This window comes from Solanum stenotomum, chromosome 8 (genome assembly GCF_019186545.1).
Source record: "Solanum stenotomum isolate F172 chromosome 8, ASM1918654v1, whole genome shotgun sequence".
NCBI classification, from domain to species: Eukaryota; Viridiplantae; Streptophyta; class Magnoliopsida; order Solanales; family Solanaceae; genus Solanum; species Solanum stenotomum.
Genome location: NC_064289.1, coordinates 37,367,275 through 37,379,219, shown reverse-complemented (window position 1 = coordinate 37,379,219; position 11,945 = coordinate 37,367,275). Strand labels below are relative to the sequence as shown.

The following is an 11,945-nucleotide window of genomic DNA, read 5'->3' as shown; positions in this document are numbered from 1 at the left end:
CCCCCCCCCCCCCACATTAATAATTGACACTCGTGTCAAACTCTTTAATTTGTCATGTCTTCTTTCGATAAAGTCTTTAGCGATGGTTAGTTTAAGCACTGTCGCGCTTAACCAGTAATTTTCAGGAACCACTCCCTTGGGACTCGACCCCAACCCTTGGTTGGGTTATTTTACTATTGTACGATCGTAGACGCTTGCATTGAAAGTTGTTTCTTGATTACGCAAACATCACTACGTCGTTTTAATCAATCTAAGCCTAATAACTTAGTCAAACATACCCAGAACCCTTATTCTACGAAAAATCATCCAAACTTGGAGCTAAAAGAAGAGGAAAAAGTGGACCAAACTTCCCAAGAACAAGCTCCAATGTTCTTCAAGGTTCAACCCCGAAATCCAAAGGATTTCCCCATAGATTTTGTCACCAGGTATGTGGGATTTCACTAGTGGGTTTCTTTCATCCACTTGGTCCCTAGAATTCAGTCAGCTCCTTGATTCTCCATATCTTGTTTAGACCTAGGGTTTTTTAAACCTTGGAGTTTTGTTGTGATTTAGCTATTGTAGTATCCTTAACCGAAATGACATGTTTTCTTGGAAATTTTTCTTAATTCCTTGTATGAAACTCAGAACCCTAGTTTGTATATATTCTCTTAGTTCACAAATTATACTTACTAGGCCAATTAAATAGATAATCATGCTCCAAATTTCGAATGTTACATTATCAGTATATAAATGTTGCATTTTCAGATGGCATGTCAGTATTTTGAGTTATTCAGTATTTCAGTTACATTCATGTCGTTACATATTCAGTTGGTAGAAGACTTAGCACCGAGTTGGAATAGGGTTCAACATACCATCATTGTCCTAGAACTACGTGCCCCCGCAAAAGTATAAAGTTCCCTCTGTTTGGCATCAGATTCAGTGATCATACCAGTCATGCCTTTATACCCCTCGCAAGGTATATTGGGTCCTCTCGATGAGGCGTATACATCGAACTCCACATTTAGTATATGTGGTTTATGTCGGTTAGTAGTTGCTCCCACAGTCAGACTCTTAGTGCATTTTACAAGGTTTCCAGTATATACTTTAGCATTTAGTTCACGATGTTATTTTCATGATTAGTACTAGGTCATGGTATTCATCTTAGCTTTTCAGTTATGTTTCAGCATTTACATTCTTGTTCATTTATGTTTATTTTCAGCTTATATATATTTGTTCAGCTTAGTATCTATACCAGCCATGCTCAATACATTCTAAGTACTGATGCATACTCTACACTACATCCTCTCATGATGTAGGTTTAGTACTCAGCATACAGATCGCGCTTAGATCGATTCTCAGTCTGCATTTCAGCAGCTTCAGTGGTGAGTCCTCATACATTGAGGACAATAGACATGTTTTTCATTTTAGTCTTGTTATTCAATTTTCAATTTTGTTAGAGTTAGCTGGGGGCATGTCCCAGCAACTCAACTCAGTTAGAGGCTTTTCAGACATAGTAGTAGAATCAACTTGAATTGTTAAGTTTATCATACAGTTGTTATTAAACTGTTAGTATGGTTTATACATTCAAACTAGTTGGGGTTTCCCCATTTTTCAGTTATCTTTTGTTTCATCTTCCGCATAGTATATGTCTTATTCAGTAAATCTCAGTATGCTTGATATATGTTACACACAGGGTTACTTGGGATCACTCGTCATTCTAGGTCCCATGTTACGTCAAGGAGGTAGCCTCGGGCATGACAGATTTGACTATTAAATCCATAAATAAAGGCAAAAAATGAACTTTTACTTCATGAGTGAAGTCATGCGCTTTAGATTAGTTTTTTCTTGCCTTCCCCGGACATGTGCATCGCTGGATCTTTAGTGCATCGAGTTTCCCTTCAAATAATGATGCACAAAATAATCCCAACAATAGGCAATCAATTTACTATGCGGGATTGTGTTAACATCAACTTTATTATAGTATTAAACCCTTATATATTTGATATTTTTTCCTAGAACATGTTTGTGTTACTTCAAATAAGTGTGCAGTTCAATTCTTATTATTTTCTACAAGACCATAGCTCTTGTTGCATTTTTTTTTTTTGTTGCTTTTAAAACATTCTAACCTCATAATATAAGTTTTCTTGATGGTGTTATCACCACATAAAGAAGGATTAAAATAGGTAAATCATCCTAATATTTTCATATGGAGGGCTTAATTCTCAAAGCACCTTGAGCTAGGTAAAGATCAATATTTTCCTCTTTCAGCGGAGCATATTCTTTTCTCTGTGTGGTAAATAATTCATTGTCTTCTCAAAAGAGGAAAGGCGGATAGGAAAATTTCTAAAATGAGATAATAAGTGTAAAGGAACTCGAAATTAATTGCGCTAACATTATTTTCCACTTTACCAATCAGGGATCCCCTGCCTCTTTTACTCTCCCTCATAACTTATTCACCATTTGATAAACAGTCACAATGTTTCCCCTTTCATCATGTGAATTAAATATTTCAATGCAAAAAAATTTCTCAACCTACTCTTGTGGTGGTCTCTACCTCAAGAGAACAAATAAATAAATTACTTCTTAGAGAAAATCACAACAGGAAAAGCACGTGCAATCTCTTTACGTTTTTATCATTTTTAAATTAAGAAGTGGGGCCTTGAAACAATTGTACAGTTGCATCGGTGGAATCAGCCTATACTATTTGCATCAAGATAGGATGTCTACTTATATTGATGGAAGATGCACCGACCTTGCCTAGATTCGACAAAAATGAAAGATATGTCATGCACCAGGCTGCCCTTATCATGCTGACACTAAATTTGTAGTTTGATTGACTACACTCCTTGTTAATCTAATAAGAACTTATAAAAAAATATAAGCCTAATAATGGACTGAATACAATAAACATCAACATAATGTTTCTTCAAATATCGAGGATCAATATCTTTACAACTATTTGGAGTTTAATTATCAAATGCTTATCTAACATTAGTATAATGTTAATTGAGGAATCAATGATCAATACTAAATTTTGCTCGTGACCTTAGCCTTATCCTAAATCACTAATGTATAAATCCATCAATGTTAATCTGTCTCACTTATGAAACCTAAACCCTCTATGTCTCATCTGAATGTATTAGCGGCTTAATATGCACCATCAAGAAACTTCACTTTAAGGCTGCTTACACATCACCCTACTCAGATATCACTTATGGGATTTCACTTAGTTTGTTAGGGTTGTTGTTGCACTTTAATTTGTGCACAATAATGATATTGCCATTCTTTGAACTTGTAGGAAAAGTAACAGGATGCTTTTAAAGAACCATTTCTCCCAAATCCCTCTGTTGATAAAAAAAAATGTAACAGATAACTTATAAAAGAGAGGAAGAGCAACAACATAGAATATTATGTTATTCCATTCACGACCAAGTACTCATGAGTAAAACTTGGATTACAAAAGAAGTTTAATGTTTAAAAAGATCAAGAAGAAACAAAATGCATAAGTCTTTTATTTATGAGTAATTCCATTCACGACCAAGTACTCGTGAGTAATGCTTACATGTATTGTATAACAAGTAATGAAATGTATGTTTTCTCAAGGTATCACCTTTTATTTTCCATGACAAGAGAAAAATAGGAAATCATGAGATGTTGATTTGATCAAGGAGTTTGTGCCATACCAGAGGTGGACGAGCCTGATAAAAAGATCAGTAGAAAATTTGATATGAGTTTCCATTACAATAGAGAATTAATTAATGATCCATGAATGACTAATAATAGACAAATATTGTCATACACTAGAAAAATTGGCATTCTTATTTAGGTTCAAAGTGCATTCTTTAAATCGTTATAACCGTATCTTAGGGAAAATATTTCGTATCCTTAAAGCTAGACATGAATAAAGATGACCTAATCCATATAAATACACATGCAACATTGAGCTCATTTCCTTACGATGTTAACTCAACATATAAGACTAGAAACTACTTAGGTGAGCTCGCATGTACTATCAAGACCAAACACAAGGTATTATAAAACACAAATTCAAGGTATTTTATATCAATACAAACCTTTTTTACAAGGGTCTTGCACCAGAAGCATAGCCTTATCAAGGGTATTAACGATTGGTTCCATATTCATAGTTTGTTCAACATTCTCTACCTCATTCTGTAAGGAATAACACTTTATTAGTTATGTCACAACATTAGAAGAAACTATTGTTGTCTCAAAATGTAAACCTACTCTGGCCTCCGTTTGTTGACACATATTTGGAATCTGCTCAATTTGGTGGCTGTAGGGTATATCAACATAAAAATGAGTTAGAAATCATATGATTCACCAACTTCAACAACCAAATGGATGCTTTCTCTATGTAAATAGGACAAACTAATTTTTGTGGTCAAAATTGTGTTGCAGAAAACCTAATGGAAACGTGATTTTTTTAATGAACAAAATAGCACGGATATAACATGAAGTTAAGTGAACAAGGTAGTCACTATAAAATACATTATGTGCATAAACAATGCTCCATATTAGAAAATAAATAAAACATATTAATACCTAAAATCAGTTACAAATGTTGCCCTCTGAGGAGAAGATGATGGCACAACAAAAGGGGCTTGACGTACCACATTATCCAAAGTTTGTGCAGCCTGAGAATTTAACCAAATCACGCATTTAGATTATCATAGAGTAGTCTAAAAAAGAGAGAAATTTAACTTAGAAAAAGCCAAGGAAAACCTCAGGATATGGATCTTGGGCATGCTTAGCCTGAATAGAGCTGGACATACTATAGAATGAATCCCACCAATCTACTAGAAATCCCTCCAAAGATTCGATAGCTGGACAAATAGCAGAACTAAATTATTGTACATTAGCACATCATAACAAATTAAAAATCAGTTACTATATTTTGCACAACATTCGAAAATAAAGAACAACAATTAATACAATTCTATAAACACAAAAAAAGTTGTTGAGCATGAATTGACCCTCACTAGTTGAACCATATAATTCAAAGAATTACATCAAGTATCATTCCCTACAATCTATTTCTATGGATACTTTTTGTATGTTACACTCCCTTTAAACCAATTTTATGTGACACACTTTCCTTATGAATTTATCCCCCCCAAAAATGTAACATTGATGTATTTAAAAATAATTTTAAGTTTAAAATCCTCATGTTAATATGATATTTTGTAGGCATACATGTGTAAACTTTTGTTTACACCACATGTTTTAATAGTCCTCTTTTCCTTCTCTAATTTTTGGGCCCGATGACACATAAATTTGAATAAGGGAGGTATAAGCTAAATTTCAAAAACTATATAAATCTCTTCACATATGATAAAGATGGTTCTCTATGAATATCCTCAGATTATCATGAAATTGAAGGAGTATAGTTTCATGTTTACTCAACTCTCCAAGTATGCTCAGACAATGGTTGTTGTCTCTAAGGCACGCATTAGTTAGTTTGTCTATGATATTTTTGAGAATGTAGAAATGTGATGCTGGTCAAGGAAATGGACGTCTCTTTCTTGATAACTCATTCTCAAAAGATCGAGGAGGAAAAGATAGCGATAAAAAGAGGGCTAGAATACATACTGTTGACTACTCTTAATAGAGGTTAGGAGGTTGTAGTCAATCTCTATTTCATCAGAAGTACTTAATATCAACCCCATATTCTACTATATCTCTAGTTCCTACGTTGAGAAAGCATAAGAAGGATTGGCACCAGGCTCTAAAACATAAGGCAATGCTATTAGTGGTTGCACTTTCTAGTGTGACAGAAGTGTTGTAAGAATAATCCAATAGAGTGTATGATCGGTATTGGTTGTTATTTTGGATGTTGTGACATGTCATAGTCGTGTTAGGCATTCCAAAAGCACTAGGAGTTCATGTTGTCACTTTTATTTATTTTCCAAGCTTGAAGCTCTCCACATATTAATGCAGATTGAGGGATTGCCCATTGACCATAGGAAAGGGCAAGGATATTTGTTAGCCAACTCAGCCTACCACTACAATAGCTCTAGCAGATCACCTAAATAAGTAAGGTACCTAAGCTAGAACTAGTGACAGATAGCATAACAACTTCTACACTCTTCAAATTCGATAGGATCATGATGGTTCCCATGATATAGTCACTAGTCTGTTACGAGTCTTTCAATTTGATGTTTATGCGTTGTTAGATCACATTTTCCTCTGTGACTCCGTATGTTGTTGTGAAATTTAATGTTATTCCCAAAATCTTATCAGAACCCTTCACAATGTCTACTCTTATTGATGACACAATCTTAGCTAAACGGATATACATAAATTACCTAGATTCCATCTTTCACAAATCAGCTCAATTGAGCTAGTGGAGTTAGCCATGCTGATTTTGATATCATTCGCGGCATGGACTTGCTACTCACTTTTTATGCCTCAGATGGTTGTAGAACATGAATGGTTATATTTCAATTTCCTAATGAGTCAATCATAGTATGGTAGTGTAGTACTTCATTGCCGATAGGTTGGTTTTTCTCTTACAATAAGAACACAAAGATATTTTATAAGAGTTGCATCAACCATCTAGTTTGTGTTAAGGATTCCATTTTCAAAATCCCAAGTATTTAGTCAGTCCATGTAGAATAAACTCCCAGAAGTGTTTCGCGAGGATCTTCCTGTATTTAATCCCAAAAGGGAAATTATCTTTGGTATAGTCATTCTTCAAAATATGGAGCCTATTTTTGTCCTTTCTTATAGAATGATTCTGGATAATCTTAAGGAGTAGAAAGATCAGTTAAAGGACCTTTTAAACAAAGGTTTCATCATACCCAACATCTCTCCATGGGGTGCTCCAGTTCTCTTTGTGCATAAGAAATATTATTCTATCACAATGTGCATAGATTCATGCATAACCCTCCAAAATCAATCTCTTCTCTCTCAAGTTTTCTATCAAGCAAAACTAGGGTTCCAAGCTTTAAATCTCCATTCAAGGAATTCAAGCTAGGGTTCTTCATTCTAGATATGCTAGTATTTCATCAATGGATATCCCTTCACCCATTGAGTCCCAAAGAACTTCAATTTTTTTTTATTTCTTATGAATTCTCCAACCCTAGGGTTTCTATGATTTTATGGGTTTTTACTGTAAATAAATTATTCTTCATAAATGATCCTTAATTGCATGTCTTACTTATGAATTTCATGTTTTAAATGCAATTTTCATGAACACATCAATATCAAGTGTTGTCACTACTTCAAATTATGCTATGATAGATGCATGTCTCAAATTATTTTGCTTTTCATGATTTATTATGCTTAATATAAAGTATCTTTCAGTAAAAAATTTAGTTTACATAATTTATGAGCTACTCAGTATTTATGAGTTATTTGTGTGAATCAACATTATTATATTATTGTTGTTTCCATTTTAATTGCATATATGCATGAGAGTTACACTTAGCACCAAGTGAATTAAAGGATGAAGGATTTCAATCTACATCTGTGGACCTTAATTAGAAATCTCTAAGTCCCAAAACTACTTTGATCATCCATAAAAGTATTGCCTAATGCATTAAACATCTTTAATTAACCGAAAGTCTGAGTAAGGCCCGCAACACAAACGGATATGACTTAGGTAACCTTTCATAACTCAAATATCGATGACTAATTTCACATCTCACCTTAAGTTACAAGCTACATGGAGACTACTTTTAATAAATGATAATCTATTATAAACTAAAAGAGTGACTTACCATCATTTGTGGGAGTTCCAACATCAACTTCATTGGCAAATGCCGCAGCAACCTCATGCATCCCCTTCTTGACAAAGTAAGCATAAAGACACTTGTGCAACCTGAAGAATAACCAATAAAATCTCACTAATTTGATGTAAATTATTTTCTCTAAATTATTTTCCTGATGAAGTCCCCATCAAATATTAATTAAAAGGAAAAAAATTCAAATATGACTCAATTCTATTTTATAGTGGTCAATTTCATCCTTTCAATATACTTTTGTCCTCTCATGAACATACAATTATCAAATTGTCTCTATTTGCTCCTATTATTAGTTGAGCTCATGGTGAATATGAGAAAAAAGATTTAATACTAAAGTATAACACTAATTTAAGTTGGACATAATTAAGGGTTAAGAAAATGAAAATATAGTAAGATTAAACAAAAACCTTAATAACAAACAAATTTCCTTCATTTAGGATAATGTAGGTATTAATGATTTTTCACCCTTTTAAATCCATCTACCCTGTCCATATTTTAGTAGGTTGTATTTAGTTTTTTAAATTAATATATCATTTTGGGCATGAAACAAGGCACTTGTATAGAAATTAGGGTCATTTTTATTAGATCTGTGGCCCAAAAATTCACAAGAAAAAAAATCTTAACATAAAAATGTATGTATTTTTGTTTTGTTTATTTCATAGTAAATGAAAGAAAAATAAATTTTGAAAATAAAACTTTTAAACAAGAAGAAAATTAATTTTGAATTCGATGGATCGAATTATAACCTATTATTTTATAATTTTGATGGAACCATTTATTTTCCATTGATCTCACCAAGATTGACCCGAATCAACAATTAGACATGTTTTAAATCAACTCAACCCTTTTGAAAGAATACTAAAAATATATATATAAAAATTAATGTTTTACATGAAAAAAAAATTATCAAATAAAATCGTCACCTTAAATTATGAAAACATATAAGTAGAAAAGAACACGACAAAACACCATATATCATAAAAAAAAGGCATAAATTTTATACTCACAGTGTTTGATGATTCGATGAGGCCATGATCCGAAATGAAATGGAGAAAGAGAAGAAAATGGGGGTGAAGGCCAAATGGAAGACAAGACACAACAAAGAAAATATATTTTTTACTTGAGAATGATGAGTGATAAAAGAGAAAAGAAAAAAAAGAATGCAAATAAAGAAAACAAAGAAAAAAAATGATATCTACATTTTCATAGTTAAAATGGAAAATTATTTATTACAAAGTGTATGTAATAAAAAAAATATGGCATGTAAATGAATGATGGGTGACATCTTACAAATCAAAAATTGTATTGACTTTAAAAGAGTAAGAAAGAAAAAAGAGAGGACTAAAAGGTTGAAAAAAAGGAAAAAGAAATTTACAATTTCATTGTTAAAATGGAAAACCATTTATTATAATAGTGTGCAATATAATGAAACGCAATATATACATAATATGAATGATGGGTGATAATTTATAAACCAAAAATTGTATTTACTGAAGGAGAGTGAGAAAGAAAATAGATGGGAAAAAAGATGCAGAATAAGAAAATCAAATCCATACTATCATTGTTAATATGAAAAGATATATATATATATATTTTTTAATGTGTGTAGAAAAAAAAAAGCTAACTAAACAATGCAGTAAATTGAAGGATTTGTGATAATAGCACTAGTGAATAAAATAAAAAACATATGCACAAAAACATTTAAAGTAATAAAAAGTATTTTTATTTTATCTTCACAACTATAATTTTCTTTATGACTTGAAGTTTTATTTCTTTTTTAATCAATTATTCACTTTACACTTTTTTTACTTAAAGAATATTCCTTCTATATAGTAGTACAAAAATAATTTATTTACTTCATATGCATTGGACTCCTAATGTCATTGGTCAATTTTAAATATTTTTCTGAAAAAATAAGTGGGTGAGGTTTAATAGAAAAAGTATAAGGTCTTGTTCGGTAATTTTATTTTTAATAAATTGATTTGTTTGCCAAATTTAAAAAGTATATGAATATCAGTTCTTAACTATAAGGTCTGCATTTCTTTACTTTTTTTTGTGTTGGCGGTGACTTGTCTTGGTGAGGATATACAAGTGTCATCACGTCCATTTTTTGGTCGTGGCAAATGGTATATGAGCCCCAAGTTCATAGGTCTAACGTGTACAAGCCATGTCTAAGTAGAGTCTCGACGATCAGTACAAAGACGTTTATACTTATCTTCAACATGCTATAAACATTGCTAAGAAACACCCTTTTTGTTCATCCTTTCTTATCGTGTGTGGTTACCTTCGCTAGTGTTGAGTTATCGTGTGTTATTTTATGTCAAGGACCAGAGATTCTTTTTTCAAATGTAGCGCGGAGACAATCTCCGAGGCTGTTGTTTACTCACCATCTTGGGTTAAATGTAGGGCCGAGATAGATGTCTTACTCATATAGAAGCACCAATTAGAGGTTGTACTCGTAGAATGGCACCGGTCTAAGATAGAGATAGAAGGGCTTCTCCATACCACATGTTGAGGTTGTTGAGGACCATGTTCCTCTCGAGTTTGGAGCTCCCTTATTTTAGGAGACTTTGTTGAGGATGTTAGGTGTGCTGAAAAAGTTCTCTTCGGGTGGCGCGATATGTACCCCACAGGGTTCTCATACGAGGGTAGGGGCGCAGACCCTATATCAATAGTGGGTTCCAGGTAATCAGGATAATATGGTTCAACCACATATGGTTCCGACACCAGTTATGGGTGTTCAGATTGCTCGTGAGGTTTTTCTGATGATAGCTAAGCTGAAGTTTTACGAGAGTATTAAAAGATGAAACCACCCCTGTTTCAAGGTGGTAAGAGTGAGGATGCTCATGAGTTCTTGAGTTTGTGCCATGACATGATTGAGGTAGTTTGTATGATTGATGCTTGTGGTGTTTGATTTGTTGCACTGCAGCTTCGTTGACACGCCAGAGAGTGGTGAAGGAATTTTGTGAGGTCTAAACCTGTTGGATCTTCCCTTTTTCAGTGGGATTTATTCTCTATTGCCTTCTGTATCGCTTCGTTCCTTAGAGATTGAGGGAGGAGAATCGATTGAGGTTCAAGAGCTTGACTAAAGGAAGCTTTTCTAGAAACATGTATGAGGCCCGTTTTCTTTGAGCTTTCTAGGCAAGCTATGACTATTGGTCCAGATGAGGCAGATAGTATTTGCAAGTTTTTTAGGGGGGTTGACTTTTTCTGTCAGGTTTTATGTTTCTAGAGCAGCCAAAGAGGGGGCTTCATTCCCGTCAACTGTGAGAACAACACAGGAGGCGAAGTTGATGGGTTTAGAGGAGTTTGGGGAGCCCAAAATGTCCCATACTTCTAGTAAATTTATTGGTGCCTTATCTAGAGGAAGAGGATTGCATAGAGGTAGTAACTCCTTTCAAGGTCGTGGACCGGTTAATGATTCTATGCAAACAGAGTAGGCAGCCAACCCAAGGATCTTATGGTTCTGGCCTAGGTGTCCGTGGTTGTTCATTTGGTCTGCAATAGCAGTTATTTGTGCCTACATCTTTCTTTACTTGTCGGGATCGAGGTCATATGGTGCGACTGTTCTCTCTACACACTCATTCAGCACCTCAAAATTCTTATACAACTCCCCCTGGTGGGGATTGAGCTCCTTTGGCTACGGGTCGAGGCAGAGTTCAATCCAGAAGAGGTGGCTGTACTTGTGGAAGAGGTACTCCAGCTCTGCAAGGTGAAGTTAGAGCTTTTCCAGGGAGGCCTCAGGCCGAGATTTCTTATGTTGTGATCACAGGTACCCATGCATTTTTGTAGCCATCAATTTCAAAATATACAAACAATGTGGTATATAATAGTTCTTCTCATCTAAAGCCATCTAATTTTTTTTGTTTTTCTTCATAGCTAGGTACACTATTTTTATAGTCAACAACTCTAAACTTTTTTTTTCAGTCGAACTTGACAATTGGGATGGATAATTATTAAGACCTCCATCATTTTTGTCACCAACTAGATCTTCAACTCCATCAAGGTAATAGATACAAAAGATATACCAGGACGGAGATGGGTACAATTTGGATTCAAACTGTGATCTTGTTGTAGTAGAAACTTCAAAAAAATTTGTACAGAAATCATGATTAGGTAGAGGTGATGTTTTCTTTCTAACCATCAATACAGCACCAAAATAATGTTAATATAATTTTTGTTTTTTGTAAATATTATGAA

General features: G+C 33.7%; 1 protein-coding gene across 1 annotated transcript in view; it reads left to right on the top strand.

The window, feature by feature from the left end:
• The window catches only part of LOC125873377 (vacuolar protein sorting-associated protein 27), a 1,193,133-nt gene that overhangs the window by 35,035 nt on the left and 1,146,153 nt on the right, over positions 1-11,945 (top strand). The window lies entirely within an intron of this gene.